This window comes from Ammospiza nelsoni, chromosome 29, assembly GCF_027579445.1.
Source record: "Ammospiza nelsoni isolate bAmmNel1 chromosome 29, bAmmNel1.pri, whole genome shotgun sequence".
Taxonomy (NCBI): domain Eukaryota; kingdom Metazoa; phylum Chordata; class Aves; order Passeriformes; family Passerellidae; genus Ammospiza; species Ammospiza nelsoni.
The window spans coordinates 984,610-998,893 of record NC_080661.1 but is presented as its reverse complement, the minus strand read 5'-3'; positions in this window follow the sequence as shown (position 1 = coordinate 998,893).

Below are 14,284 nucleotides of genomic sequence, written 5' to 3'. Positions count from 1 at the left end.
AAAGTGAGAATGTTCCTGGAATGGAAAGAAGACCCATCTCTAAACTTCTTTTAATTTCCAAGATTATGGGGATACCAGGTCAAAGTGTTGGAGAATGAATAACAGCTTTTTACTGGGAAATTTATAAACCAGAACAGAACAAACAACAGAAACCCAGAACTTTCCCTCCCGCTCAGGGCTGTTGGTTTTTGCGGCAGTTATAACCGCGGCCAGCAGGGGGCGCTGCAGGGAGCACTCCCGGCCAGCAGGGGGCGCTCCGGTCCAGCTCCATCCCCTCAGGGGCCATGGCGGCCTCGGACGGGAGGGAGGAGGGGAAATCGCTCCTTTTGCAAACTCACGGGCACCAATCGCTCCCGGCACCACCACCGGCAGCGGGCAGAAGCCACCAAGGCAGCAGGTTGGATCCCAGGTCCCACTGGCAGCTTAGCAGTGTCCCAGGGCCAGGCACACGCCCTGCGCAACACCAGCGACCGCTCTCCATGATCCCGAATGGAAGGAAGGCAGCGCCTGACCCCAGGCAGGTCTTGGGTCCATAGCAGCCCCTCTGGTGGCTTTACACCGCAATTCCTGCCAACCCTCAGCCTTTCACTCAGGTGGGGAGGGTAGTGTGATAAATAGGTATGATTCATGCTGATAAAAATTGGAACAGTAATTGATATCGATACAGTAGGGATGGAGCAGCTTTGGGGACACCTGGAATCCAAACAGAGTTACTCCCCAGAGCCCCACCATGGCCGGGGGCAGAGCCCCTGCTTGGTATTTCCACACTTTTCCTTCTTATCTGGCAGACACCTCCCAAACCCAAACATTCTTTCCATGAGGTTCCAGAAGGCTGCAGGCTTTCTTCAAGAAGGAAGGTCCAGGTCAGGATGTTGAGCAGAATGTTGCGGGTTGTGCGGTAGTTTTGTGGTTCTCTCTGTCCCTTACAAAGAGGAACAAATGATCAATTGCTACATTTTCGGGCTGGTTCCCTCACAGCTGGCCCTGCCGGGTGGGTTTCCAGCCAGCCCTACTCTGAAAAACCATCAAAGGCCCTTGCAGAGCCAGTGCCTGGGCTCCCCTTGGGGTTTGTGCTTCTTGCCGGGCTGAGCAAATCAGAGGCAGACATTTTTCCTCCACAGAATTCTCACCTCTGCAGCAGCTCCACAGACACAGAGCCCCTCACAATCTGGGGTGATACCCAGGCTGCCAGCCCCTTGTGGGGTCTGTGCTGGGCCCTGGGTCACCCAAATATCTGAGGCACCCAGGGAAAAAGCTGGAACCTGTGGGCCCATCCAGCCGCTGCCCATCCCTGGCACCTCCATTCCCCTGGAATTCAAATCATGGGTACCCCATTTCTTATGTCTCCCCCTCTCTGGAACCTGTATCCCAGTGCTCACATTCCCCAGGATCTCCATGGCCCAGGACCCCTCATTCCCAAGGAACCCTCTCCAGTTCATTCCATCCCTAACATTCCCTTCCCACAGGACCATGATTTTCACAGGACTCCCATTCCCACAGGATCCCCCATTCCCCCAGCATCCCCATCCCATGACCCCAAATGCCTGGAACTCATGTTCCTCTGGCACTCCCATCCCTGAATCCCCTCAGTGGGGACCCCCATTCCCAGTGACTTCCCCTCCTCAGCACCCTCATTCCCACGGGCCCCATCCCTGGGATCCCCCATTCCCCTGGACACCCATCCCCACATCCCCAAACCCCCTGAGCCCCTCACTTCTGGGAACCTCATGTCCCACTGTGTCCCACCCAGCCTTGTCCCCACCATGCCCACAGCCTGTTCCCAGCTTGTGGCCACGCTGCCTCCACCAGGTGCCACCTACGCATGAGGATGAGACCTGACCTCGCTTCCTTTCCTTTCTTTTGCCAAAGAGCCACCACCCAGGGGACAGCCACCCCTGGCAGTGAGTGACAGCCAGTCCACATGGCTGGGGACACCGGGATGGCCGGAAAGGTGGCGCTGCTCCTGTGGGGTGTGTGCCCTGGGCATGGGCCTGACATCCCGGGGATGGGGAGAGGAGGGGGAAAAGGAGGCTGTGGGGTTCCCTGAGGTCCCCAAAGCCAGCAGGGCATGGAGCCAAGTGTGACCAGAGTTGTGGGGTAGCTTTTGGGACATAAACAGGAGACAGGTATGAGGGGACAGGGGGATGAAGATGGGGGGGAAAAAGGATGTGGCAGAAGGAACCTTGGGGCTGGGGCAGCTGTGGGGACCAGGACAGGAACACAGGAATCCAGGGACAGGGACAAGGGGACAAACACCATGTGGATGGGCCATGGGGACAGGTGCCATCGGAAATGGACCATGGGCACAAGGCCATGGGGATGGGGCTGTGGGGCTGGCAGGGGTGACCTGTGCCAGTACAGCGTCTCCATGCCTGAGCAAGGATTGGCTGTTGTGTCCCTGTCCTCAAGACATCTGTGCCACACCATTGCCCCCAGTGAGACCTTTCGGGAACAGCCCCACACTCCATGCCCCCGTGCTACTGTTCCTGCAGTGGCACCCTCACCCAACCTTGTCCCTTCTCCCTTCCAGCCCAGACCCTTGGCCTCGCTGGTGAGTCCTCAGGGGATGCCATGGCCCCACCCCGCTGTCCCCAGCTCCCTGGTGGCCCTGGTAGGCTGGTGTCCCCGGTCACCCACCGGTGCCCTGACCACCCAGATCCTGGTGGAGCCCTCCTGGACACCACTGGTGCTGTGGGACCAGGTGACACTGACCTGCCAGGGCTCGGGGACCTCCGGTGCCACCACCTGGTACAAGGACAGGCGGCGCTTGTGGCAGGAGAGACAGGAACGCTTCACTGTCAGCGAGAGTGGCACCTACTGGTGTGACAGACCCGGCACCGGACGCAGCCCCCTCGTGATAGTCTTACAACGTAAGGGGGGTTTGGGTGCCAATGTAAGCCTGGCACCCACAGGGACTCTGAGGGCTCTGGGTGGGCTCCCCTCCATGGGTCACTTCCTGTGTGACCAGAGCCTGTCCCCTGCTCTGGGGACATCCCAGAGGATTCCAGAGTGGAGGAAACCGTGTGGTAACTGGGGACCCCTGGTGCCCTGGGTGTGACACAATGGGGGGGTCCTGGTGCCATCAGGTGTGACAGGTCCCCTCTGTCCCCCAGCCTGGCTGGTGCTGCAGGTGCCGGGGCGTGTGCTGCTGGAGGGGACACGGTGACACTGCACTACCGGGGCTCCTGGAATAGAACAATCACCTCAGCATCCTTCTACCAAAAGGGGAAGGAACTGGGGAGGCTCCGCTATGGCACCGAGCTGTCCCTGCCCCCTCTGCAGCTGAACCACAGCGGCAGCTACAGCTGCGAGGGCCGGATGAAATTCGGCACATCAGAGAAGTTGTTGCAATCAGCGCCAGTGACAGTGATAGTGCACGGTGAGCACTCCACAGCCCCCACCCCGACACCCTCACAGCCCCTCCCCAGGGATTCAGGCTCACAAATCCCCCTCCCCTCTCCTTCCCAGAGCTCTTCTCGGTGCCAGTGCTGAAGGGTTCCCCCGAGCTCACCGTGGGGTCCCCCCTGACAGTCAGCTGCCTCAGGACCCCCAGCCCCCTGCGGCCCTGAGCCCCCCTCCTGCGCGTGTTCTGCTGGGAAGGCAGGTAGTGGGGGGCCTGCAGGGGTCCCCGCAGCTGCTGGTGATTGCCGTGGGGGTCTCCCACTCAGGGAATTACAGCTGTGAGGTGCAATCCGAGGGTGGGGCCGTGTGGAAGAGCAGTGCCCAGCTCCGTGTTACGGTGCACAGTGAGTGTGGGGATGGGCACGGGGAACCCCCACAGATGCCTCAGGTCCCCTACACTACCTGGCACCCCGCAGCTCTCCCTGACACCTGCTCTGGGGTACCCAACCTTTCCCGGATCCCTTACTGGCTCCCAATATCCTTTCTCGGGGCCCTCCCAGGGACTCCCAGCCCCTACATGGGTACTCCCATCCTTCCTTGACACCTTTTCCATGTCTCGCCATCCCTGCTGCAGGTCCCTCCCCAGGTCTCCTCGTTCCTGGCTCGTGTTTCTCTCCATCCCTCATCGGGTCCCTCACCGAACACTGGGTCTCTTCACCTCTCTCTGAGGTCTCCACACATTCCCCAGGTGACACCACCCCCTCCCTGGGTCCCTGTACCCTTCCTGGTGTTCATCATTTCTCTGGTGTTCTCTCCCTGACCCCCCCATTATCCCTCGATGTTCCTTTCTAACCCTCCCTCCCCCAATCTCTGCACACCCTCTCCTTCACTAGAGTTCCCCTGCCCCTCCCTGACACCGCCTGGGTCTCTCACTGTCCCATGGTGTCCCCCTCTCCCACAGGTGTCCCGCCCACAGCACAGCCCCCCAGGGTACAGGTGGCACTGGGGGATTGACTAATGCTGAGCTGTGCGGTGGCCATGGGGACAGGTCCCCTGTCCTTCTCCTGGCACCGGGAGGGCTCAGGGGCACCGCTGGGCACCAGCCCCCACCTGGAGCTGTGCCACATTGGGGACAATGACAGCGGCCAGTACCGGTCAGTGATGGGGACAGTGTGGCTGAGAGTGACCTCCTGAATGTCACTGTCCTGAGTGAGTGGGACCCTTGGGCTGGGGATGACCCTACCCATGACATCCCCATCCCACCTTGCCCAGTGCCAGCCTTGTTTCTGTCCCCGCAGTGCCCATGGCCAATGCCACCATCACCCCTGGTCCCCTGGCACACCAGGTGCATGCATGTGACCCCATGACCCTGCGCTGCAAAGTGCAGGTGGGCCCAGTCCCTGTCACCTTCACCTGGCTGCACAATGGGCAGGAGGTGGCCCAGGGATCCCTCCTGGAGCTCAGGGACATCCATGTGGGACATTCGGGCAGATACCAGTGCATGGCCACCAACCAGCTGGGACAGGACGGGCACCATGTGTTCCGGGCACTCAGCCCTGAGCTGGCCCTGGAGGTGACACCTGGCTCACCCTGGGTCACAGCTGGGGCCACACAGGGTTGCTGGGAAGTTCAGGATGCCTGTAGTTCAGGGTGACCCCAATATGTCCCCCTCTGTCCCCAGCAGTGGCTGTGAATGTCGGCAGGACCCTCCTGTTCCTGCTCCTGCTCCTGGCTGTCATTGGGGGCTGTCACTGGTGGCACCACCGGGGTGAGTGACAATGGGGGGGGATGGGGGTCCTGGAGTGAGGGGAATCCCCCAGAGTGGGGGCAGAGATCAGCAGCACCCAGGGCACCTGAGCTGGGGGACACTGAGCCCTCAGTGACCTCAGCTGGGGATCCTGGGGGAGTTTGGGGGGAATTTGGAAAGTCTTGGATGGGCTCCAGGGCTGTCCCCAGTTGGGCTTTGAGGAACCATGTGGTGCCTTTTGAGCTCCTGGAGGGTTTGGGGAGCTGCTGGAGGACTGTGCAGGGATGTTTGGGAATATTTTTGGGGTCCTGGGCAAGTTTTGGTGTGCCCGTCCCTGCCGGGCTTGGGGTTCTTGGGGCTCATGGGGTCAGGGACACTGGGGTGTTTGGGGACCCTGCTGTGGTGCAGAAGTTCTGGGGAGTTCAGGGGTGCTCAGAGTGTCCTGGGGAATCTTGGATCCATTGGGAATCGGGGCTGCAGTGGGGATTTGGGGATCCCATGGGTGGTTGGAGCTGCTGTGGTCCCAGGAAGGTTCAGGGCTCCTGGAGTCCCCTCGGTCACCCCCTCCCCTTTCCCTTGCAGCCACTAGGAAGCCCCAGGACAGGTGAGTGGGGGGCTGAGGCTGGGACTCCCCTTTCCCCCTCCTCAGACACCACCCAGACCCCCCTTATCGCCACAGAATCCCCTGCAGAGGAGGGGGCAGTGCTGGACTCCCACATTGTGGGCACCGAGTGGGCAGAGGGTGAGTACGGGGAGTGACAGGGACATATCACCCACGGGTGTCACCCCACCCAGTTCCCCACAACCAGTGTCCCTCACAGGGCCCCCCTGTGCCTCATCCCCCAGGTGACCTGCTCGGAGGTGCTGGGATCCCACGGATGACAGTGGGACCCTAGTGACATCTGCGAGTACATGCTGTGACACTGGGGACACTGGGGACACTGAGGTCCCTATCCAAGGGCACCCCCTGTGTGTCCCCCCCACCCCAGCTCCCATGGGTGCCCACTGTGCCCAGGGGGTGGCCACAAGTGGGGGCTCCCATGTGAGGCTGCCCAGAGCTCCCCGTTCCAGTGCTCCCCGTGCTCCCAGTACCCCCAGGGGCTCCCCATTCCCTCCCCCAGTGCCAGGGGGCACAGGACCCTTGTCCCTCTTACAGGACCTAAACTCAGCTTTTTGATTAAACCAGGAGAAATGGTTTTTGTTTCTTCAGCTCTGCCCTGTTCAGCTCAGGAAAAAAAAGGGTCTCAGTCAGGTTGTTGAACCAATCCTTCTCAGTTCGCAAAGTTCAGAATCCAAAGGGTCACAAAAGGAAAGATTTCCAGGGAAAGCCACCAAAAGGGAACAAGCCCTGGACATTTCCCCCAGGACATTTCCTCCGCCAGAGGAACCTGGCAGAGCCCTGGACCTTCCTTGCTCTGATGGCCAAAGCAGCCTTCAGGAGGCTCTGGATTCTCTTGTCCCCTGTTCCAAACCCTTCCTCTGCCGTGTTCCCCACACGAGGATGTCACAAAGGTCCTGTGGGGGTTCCAGAGTCTCCCCTTTTTCCAGGGCAGTCAGGATCCGGCCATGGCACAGGGTGGGGCTGAGTTTCCAGTCAGTTCCAGCAGCTCTGGACACCTCTCCAGGTCAAGGCAAGCTGTGTCCTGCCCTCTGCCACAGGAATGGTGACAAAGACTTTGGCAATGTCCATGGGGACACCACTTGTTTGCCTCAGACTCCAGCTTGTCCTGGAGGTCCTGCACAGCCTCTCCCAGTGGTGCTGGCACTTGGTTCCAGCCCCTACAGTCCCTGTCTGTGTCCACTCTCCACTGGATTCACGCTCTGACCATGAGGGTCTCTTGTAAGGGGCATTCCCTGGAAATTGTTCCTTTTCTGACCCTTTGGATTCTGAATTCTGTTACTGTTGGTTTTGTTCTCTTCTTGCTGTCCCTGTGCCCCATACTCACTTCCTGCCCTCTTGGTGATCACATCTTTGGTGTCCAGCACCTCCCCTCCTCCAAAGTGGTTTGGGGGGGGGCTGTGGGGAAAAGGGGGTGTCGAAAGGAATCTATAGAGGGAGAAAAAAGGGTCCTGGCTGGAGTGTCTCACTCGCTTCTCCTGGGGCTTCCTGGCAGCTGCAAGGGAAAGGCTGGAGAAGGTGACAATGGAGTCCCCAGAGCCCTTGAACCCCTGGGGGTCCTCAGGACCTCCAAACCTCCCTGGGACTCCTGAACCCCCACTGGACCTTTGAATGTCCCCAGCACTCCTGAGCACCCTGAAGCCCCACAGAACCCCTGAATCATCCTGGTACCACCAACCCCCCTTTTACTGCTGAACCGCCAGAAACCCAAGCTTCCCCATACAGGGAGGGGCACCCCGTAAACTGTCCCAGGATTCCCAAAGCCCTCTCAAAATCTCTGCACGACCCTCCAATACCTCCCGAGCCCAACCAGGAGCTCCGAGTCCCATCATAATATTCCTCAAGACCCTCCTGGAATGATACAGGAGCACCTGAAGATCCTCTGGAATCCCCAGCCAAAGTCACTTGTTGCTGTCCCTTTGTCTGCCCCCTACCTGGGGACCTCCCTTTGACCAGAGGATCCCCATCCATATCCATTGTCACCCATCCATATCCATTGTCACCCACCCAGGCAGTGACACCTGTGCCAGCCCCCAGGGACACCCACGAGGAGGACCAGGAATGGAAGTGACCCAATGACCCCTGTTGCCACTGCTGGGGACAGAGAGGGACATCAGGGTCACCCAGAATCTCGGGGCTGCTGCAGCCCACAAGGGGTCCTGTGTGACCCCACCTGTATCCCTGCGACCATGCAGTGTCACCTCCAGTGCCAGCTCTGAGGACACGCAGTGCCCACACAGCTGGTTGATGTCCATGCACTGGTAGGTGCCCCAATGTCCCACAGCCACAGCCCTGAGCTCCAGAAAGGGACCCTGGGCCACCTTCTAGCCATTCCACAGCCAGGTGAAGGTGACAGGGGCTGTTGTCCTTGTCCCTGCATCCCTGTGTCCCTGTCCCTCTGCCCACAGCTGCCCCAGCCCCAGGATGCCTCTCTCCACATTCCTGTCCCTACAGTTCCATACCCGCTGTCCTGTCCCCACGGCCACCCCATGGCCCCGGTCACCACCTGCACTGACTCTGGTGCTATTGGGCACTTCAGGGGACCCTGAAGCACCCCTGTGCCCCCTCCCCACAAGTCTCTGCCTCACCAGGGCCCATCCCCTGGGGTGTCAGGCCCGTGCCCAGGGCACTCACCCTACAGGAGCAGCATCACCTTCCCGGCCATCCCGGTGTCCCCAGCCATGTGGACTGGCTGTCACTTGCTGCTGTGGCCACCGCTCCCCTGGCTGGCAGCTCTAAGGGTGAAGGAGAAAGAAGGGAGGTCACGTCTCATCCTCACGTGTTCATGGGTCCGGTTGGAGGCAGTGTGGCCACAAGCTGGGGACAGGCTGTGGGCAGGATGGAGACAGTCTGGAAACAAAACTGGGTGGCAAAAGGTGGGAGATGGAGTTCTCAGGAGTGGAGGGTTGAGGGGATCTCAGGGATGGGTGCCCAGGGGAATGGGGGTCCTGAGGAGGGGAAGTCACCAGAGATTGGGGTGCAAGGGGAATGGGGGTCTCCAGGGCTGGGGGGACTCAGATATGAGAGTCCCAGAAGAACCTGGTCTCCAGACTCATGGGAGGAACGTGCTGGTGGAATTGGGGGTCCTGGGAATTTCAAGGTAGCGTGGGAAGGGGGATTTTTGGGGATGGAATGAATGGGGGAGCCAATATTGCTGGATGAAATGTGCATGGGCTTGCTGCTGGACCAAAGGCAGCAGCTGTGGTGGTCTCACACCAGAGACACCCTCGGCTAGCTGGGTATTGCAGCTGGTGCTTGGGACAAGTCCAGGAAAGCAGGAACTCAGTTTTACCTCTGGTGGAAAGGCTTTAGGCGATGGTGAAGGAAAAAGGAGATGGGTCCTGCTGGAGGGTTTTCATGCAGAGCTTTATTTCTACGTCACAGACCTCTGAATGTTTCAACAGCTCCAACAGAACCCAGAACCCTGTGGTCGCCCCTGTCTTTTAAGCCCGGGAGAGGGGGAGGGAAGGGGTAGGTATGCCACCAAGGAGGTAGGAGGGGGGAAGTCTCAGGAGAAAAGTGACACCTGGATAGCCCAATGTCCCCAGGGCTGAGGGGCATCTTTTGAAGTTTGCCAATCAGACAATGCTCTAGCTGGAATGTTAAGATTGACAGACAGCACTTAGCAAGGGGGCAAGGGGGAGGGGAAGGAAGAGGTTGTTGGCACACCTGAGGGAGGAACTGGGATAGCTAAAACAGGAACTGCAACAGGAGAGGGTTCCTTGGGAATGGGGTTCCTGGGCCAAGGAAATCCTGAGGAATGTGAGTACTGGGATGGGACTTCCAGGGACAGGGCGCTGAAGGAATGGGGGTGCTATGGTTGGCTTCCCTGGGGAATGGGGGTGCCAGAGATAAGCAGTGGCTGGGTGGACCTGTGGTTCACGGCTCCTTCCCTGGGTGCCTCAGATTTTGGGGTGACCCAGGACCCATCACAGCCCCCTCTCTGGATCTGTGCTCCTCAGCCCCCAAGGACTTTTCCCTCTCTTTTTTTCCATTTCCATCATTTTACCCCTCAATTTCACAACCTCCCAGTTTGTGTCTTGATGATCCTGAGGGACATCTGAGAAGGGAAAGGGTTGGGGGAAGCCCAGGGTGGGGGAAGCAGGGGTGAGGGGTCTGCAGGGAGGGCTGAGGAGGCTGTGGGGGATGGGGGTGTACGGCTGTGCCTCCCCAAAATTTTCACTTTCTCCTGCACAGAAGGAAGAGGCCATTTGTGCTGAGTGTCACAGGGGTGGGGGGAAGGGGGGAGTGGGCTCTCTCATGGTGGGGCACATCCAGGGGTCTCTTGTCCTGGGGGGATCCGGTCCCAGGGGGGACACATGCTGGACAAGAGGGTCCTGTCCTGGAGCATGGCAGCTCCGGGGGGCTCCAGACTTCTCCATTCTTGCTCGTCCCCTGCAGGATCTGAGCCAGCGAGAGCTGCTGGGGAATAGAGCCCTGGCCAGGAAGGAGCTCCCAAACTCCTGCTCCTTGAAGCCAGTGGCCATCCAAGGATGGGGCCCAGCCATGGCCCAGCCCCACTGCACAGGGATGGCCATTGCCCAGCTCTGCTCTGGCCAGCCCCAGGTGGCAGCCAGCACCTGAGGGTCCCCCTGCCCCCTTGGCTTTGATTCTGGCAGCTTTAGAGCTGCTGCAGAGGTGAGAATTCTGTGGGTGGAAAAAGGCCTGCCTGTGGTTTTCTCAGCCCTGCAAGAAGCACAAACCCCAAAGGGAGTCCAAGCAGTGGCTCTGCGAGGGCCTTTAATGGTATTCAGAGCAGGGCAGGCTAGAAACCCACCCTGCAGGGGCAGCTGTGGGGAAACCAGTCTGGAAATGCAGCAATACATAATTTTGTCCCTGTGCCCAAGGGACTGAGAGAGCTCCAGCATTACTGCAAATCCCACAGCAATCTGCTCAACAGCCTTACCTGGACCCTCCTCCTCCTCCCTGTCTTGCCATGCATGGACAGTGGCCGGATGCCCGGCACCCACCACAGCTGCTCTCTCACTGCCCTCCGCACCTGGATGGGAGAGAAAATTGAGCAAAGGGTTCCTGGGTTGAGACAAGGTCCAGGAGAGATCACTCATCAAATCCTGTCACTGGTAAAACTGCCTCGGAATTAGAGATATGAATTGAATTTATTGCTGTCAAAATCAGAGCAGATAAGAAGTCTAATAAACCCTTCCATACACCTTCTCCCCATTATGAATAACTATGTAGTCATTGGCTTTCAGTATATTGGTTTCCCCCAATTTTTTTGACATGATACAGTTTGTAATCACTTTTTAACTGCTTTTGATACACTACTATTTTTCACCTTTTTACCCTAATCCCTGTGTAGAATATATATTTCAGTGTGATTATTATGTTATAGTTTAGGCTCTCACAAAAGATCAAGATAGAGACAATGTGCTGTGTGTTATAACATTAACTGTTGCAGAAGTAGCTAATGCCTTTATTTGTGTAACTAAGTGACAATGATGAGAATAACTCAGATAATTTTGTGAAATAGCTAATGTTGATTTAATGTACTGGTGGGGTGTCTGATCTGTATGAGAAGAACACATTGAGAAATAGCAAGTAAAGAAACATCAAAATGAACCTCCATTCCCATGGCACCTCAATCTTCAGTGATTTCCCCATCTTCAGGACCCCCATTCCCAGGGACCCCCTCCCTGGGATCCCCCATTCCCCTGGACACCCATCCTCAGGTCCCTAAACCTCCTGAGCTCCCCACTCATGAGAACCCCATTTCCCACCATGTGCCATACAGTCTTGTCCCCAGCCTGTGCCCAGCTTGTGGCCACCCTGCCCCCACCAAGGGGACGGACAGACCTCGCTTCTTTCTCCTTCATCCGAAGAGCCGCCAGCCAGGGCAGCGGTGGCCACAGCAGCGAGTGACAGCCAGTCCACATGGCTTGGGACACTGGGATGGCCGGGAAGGTGGCGCTGCTCCTGTGGGGTGTCACAGACATTTTTTCATAGAAATCCTTTCTTTGGGATTTTTTCATCTTCTGGGAAGCTGAGGCCCCAGAAAGAGAATGTAAACAATAATTATCAGCTGCTGTGAAATGCAAAAGGTGCACCTGAGATTGGCTCATGTTCCATGTGTACAATTAAGGGCCAATCACAGGGCAAGCTCTCTGGAACAGAGTCACAGAGAACTCTCTTGTTTTTGGATTCTATTCTATTCTTAGCTTAGCAGCTTCTGCAACTTTTCTCTCTATTCCTTTTAGTATAGTCATAATGTATTATATTTCATATGTCAATAAATCCAGCCTTCTGATTATGAACCAAGATTCTCTTCCATCTCTCTCACCCTGAGAAACCCTCATCAAGTCGCTGCAATAGTAGGGTGAGTGCCCCAGGCACAGGCCTGACACCCCGGGGATGGGAAGGGCAGGGGGCACAGGGGGGCTGCAGGGTCCCCTGAGGTCCCCAATGCCAGCAGAGCCATGTTACCCACAGTGGACCTTGGTGGGACTGGGGATGTAGGGTGGCTTTGGTGACAGGAACAGGGGGGCAGGAATTTGGGGATGGGGATGTGGGGACAGGAATGTGGGGACTGGCACCTTTGGGCTGAAGTAGCTCTGGGCATAGGGACAAGGGAACTGGGATGAATGGACAGAAGGGGACAAGAATGGTGAGGATGTGGCCATGGGGATGGGCTAATGGGGATGGGATCATGAGCTGGTGGGGGTGACCTGGACCAGCATCTCTTCCCCGAGATGTCCACGGTGTCCCCATATTGTGCCTCAGCCCAGGGTGGCCTCAGTGTCCCTGTTCCCAAGGTGTCTGTGCAACAGGGATGTGGTGCACGGGTGGCTGTGACACAGACATGTCCCCCTGCCTTGCCAAATCTTTTCGGGACCACCCAGACACATTTTCCCACAAGAACTGCTGTCCCCACAGGGACAGTTTGGGGACAGTCCCCACACCCCTTGCCCCTGTGCTGTTTTCCCTGCAGGGCCACCCCCACCCAGCTCTGTCCTTCCTTCCAGCCCAGACCCTCAGCCTCACTGGTGAGTCCTCGGGGGATGCCATGGCCCCACCCCGCTGTCCCCAGCCCCACACTGGCCCTGGCAGGCTGGTGTCCTCTGTCACCCACAGGTGCCCAGACCACCCAGCTCCTGGTGGAGCCTCCCTGGAGGCCAGCAGTGCTGTGGGACCGGGTGACATTGACCTGCCAGGGCTCGGGGACCGCCTGTGCCACCACCCGGTACAAGAACAGACGGCGCTGGGGGCAGGAGGGACCTGACCGCCTCACTGTCACTGAGATTGGCACGTACAAATGTGACAGACCCGGCACCAGGCGTAGCCCTGCTGTGAGAGTCTTAGATGGTGAGGGGGCTTCAGGTGTCTCCTGGCTGGCCCCTGCAGGGACCCCAAGGGCTCTGGGTGGGCTCAGCTCCATGGATTACCTCCTGTGTGGCCAGAGCCTGTCCCCTGCTCTGGGGACATCCCAGAGAATCCAGTCTGGGGGAACCCTTTGTTGGAATTGGGGACCCCTGGTGCACCTAATGAGGGGGTCCCGGTGCCATCAGGTATGACAGGACTCCTCTGTCCCCTAGACTGGCTGGCGCTGCAGGTGCCAGCAGGGACACTGCTGGAGGGGGACACGGTGACACTGCGCTGACAGGGCTGGCGGAACAACACGGTCATCTTGGTGTCATTTTACCATGAGGGGAAGAAACTGGAGGGGCTCCACAATGGCACCGAGCTGTCCCTGTCCCCACGGCAGCAGCACCACAGCGGCAACTACCACTGTGAGGGCCGGGTGAGCAATGTGGCGTCAAAGTGGAGCGTGTAGAAGAGGGTTACAGTGACAGTACACAGTGAGTGCAACAATGAGGACAGGGAAGCCCACTAAACAGGCACACAGACACCACCCTGATTTTCCTTTCTCCCTGGCAATCCTTGGTGTAAGTCCAAAATTCCATACATTATTGTTTCAGGGGGACTCAACAATCTCAGATCCCCAAATACAAATTGAATGTGTCTTCAGAGCACACCAACCTACTAAAATGATAACAACCCAACAGAGAGTTATTACACAACTAATCAGGAAAGCTAGAAAACATCAGTGCTCCCTTTCAGGAAGAGACCTTGTGAATATATACTTACTTCTCACTCCAGAGCACCTCAATTGCTTACTTGAAAAATCTGAACCACTGCAATACGCCTCAGACAGTCTTTAAACAGGCAAAGATCAGCCACCAATTCTACCATCAAACCATTTCTGTGCTGCACAGGATGTTCAAAATTACCCGAGACCCGGCAAGATACATTGTAGCCACCGGCCCAAATTGTCAGGAACACGGCCTTGCTTCTGTCAGAGCTGCAGTCAATCCAAGAGCACTAGAGAGTCTCCACATCTGGCAATCAGACATCACACACTAAGCCCCTTTCGGCAGACTAAAATACATCCACGTCTCAATCAAAATATTTTCCAGTGAGATTTTTGCCTCTGCCCATGATGGTGAAAAATCAAAACATGCTATAAAACATTACTTTTTAGTTTTTTCCACCTTAGCACTTCCACAGGAAATTAAAACTGATACTGCTCCTGCATATACCTCACACTGATTCCAACAAGT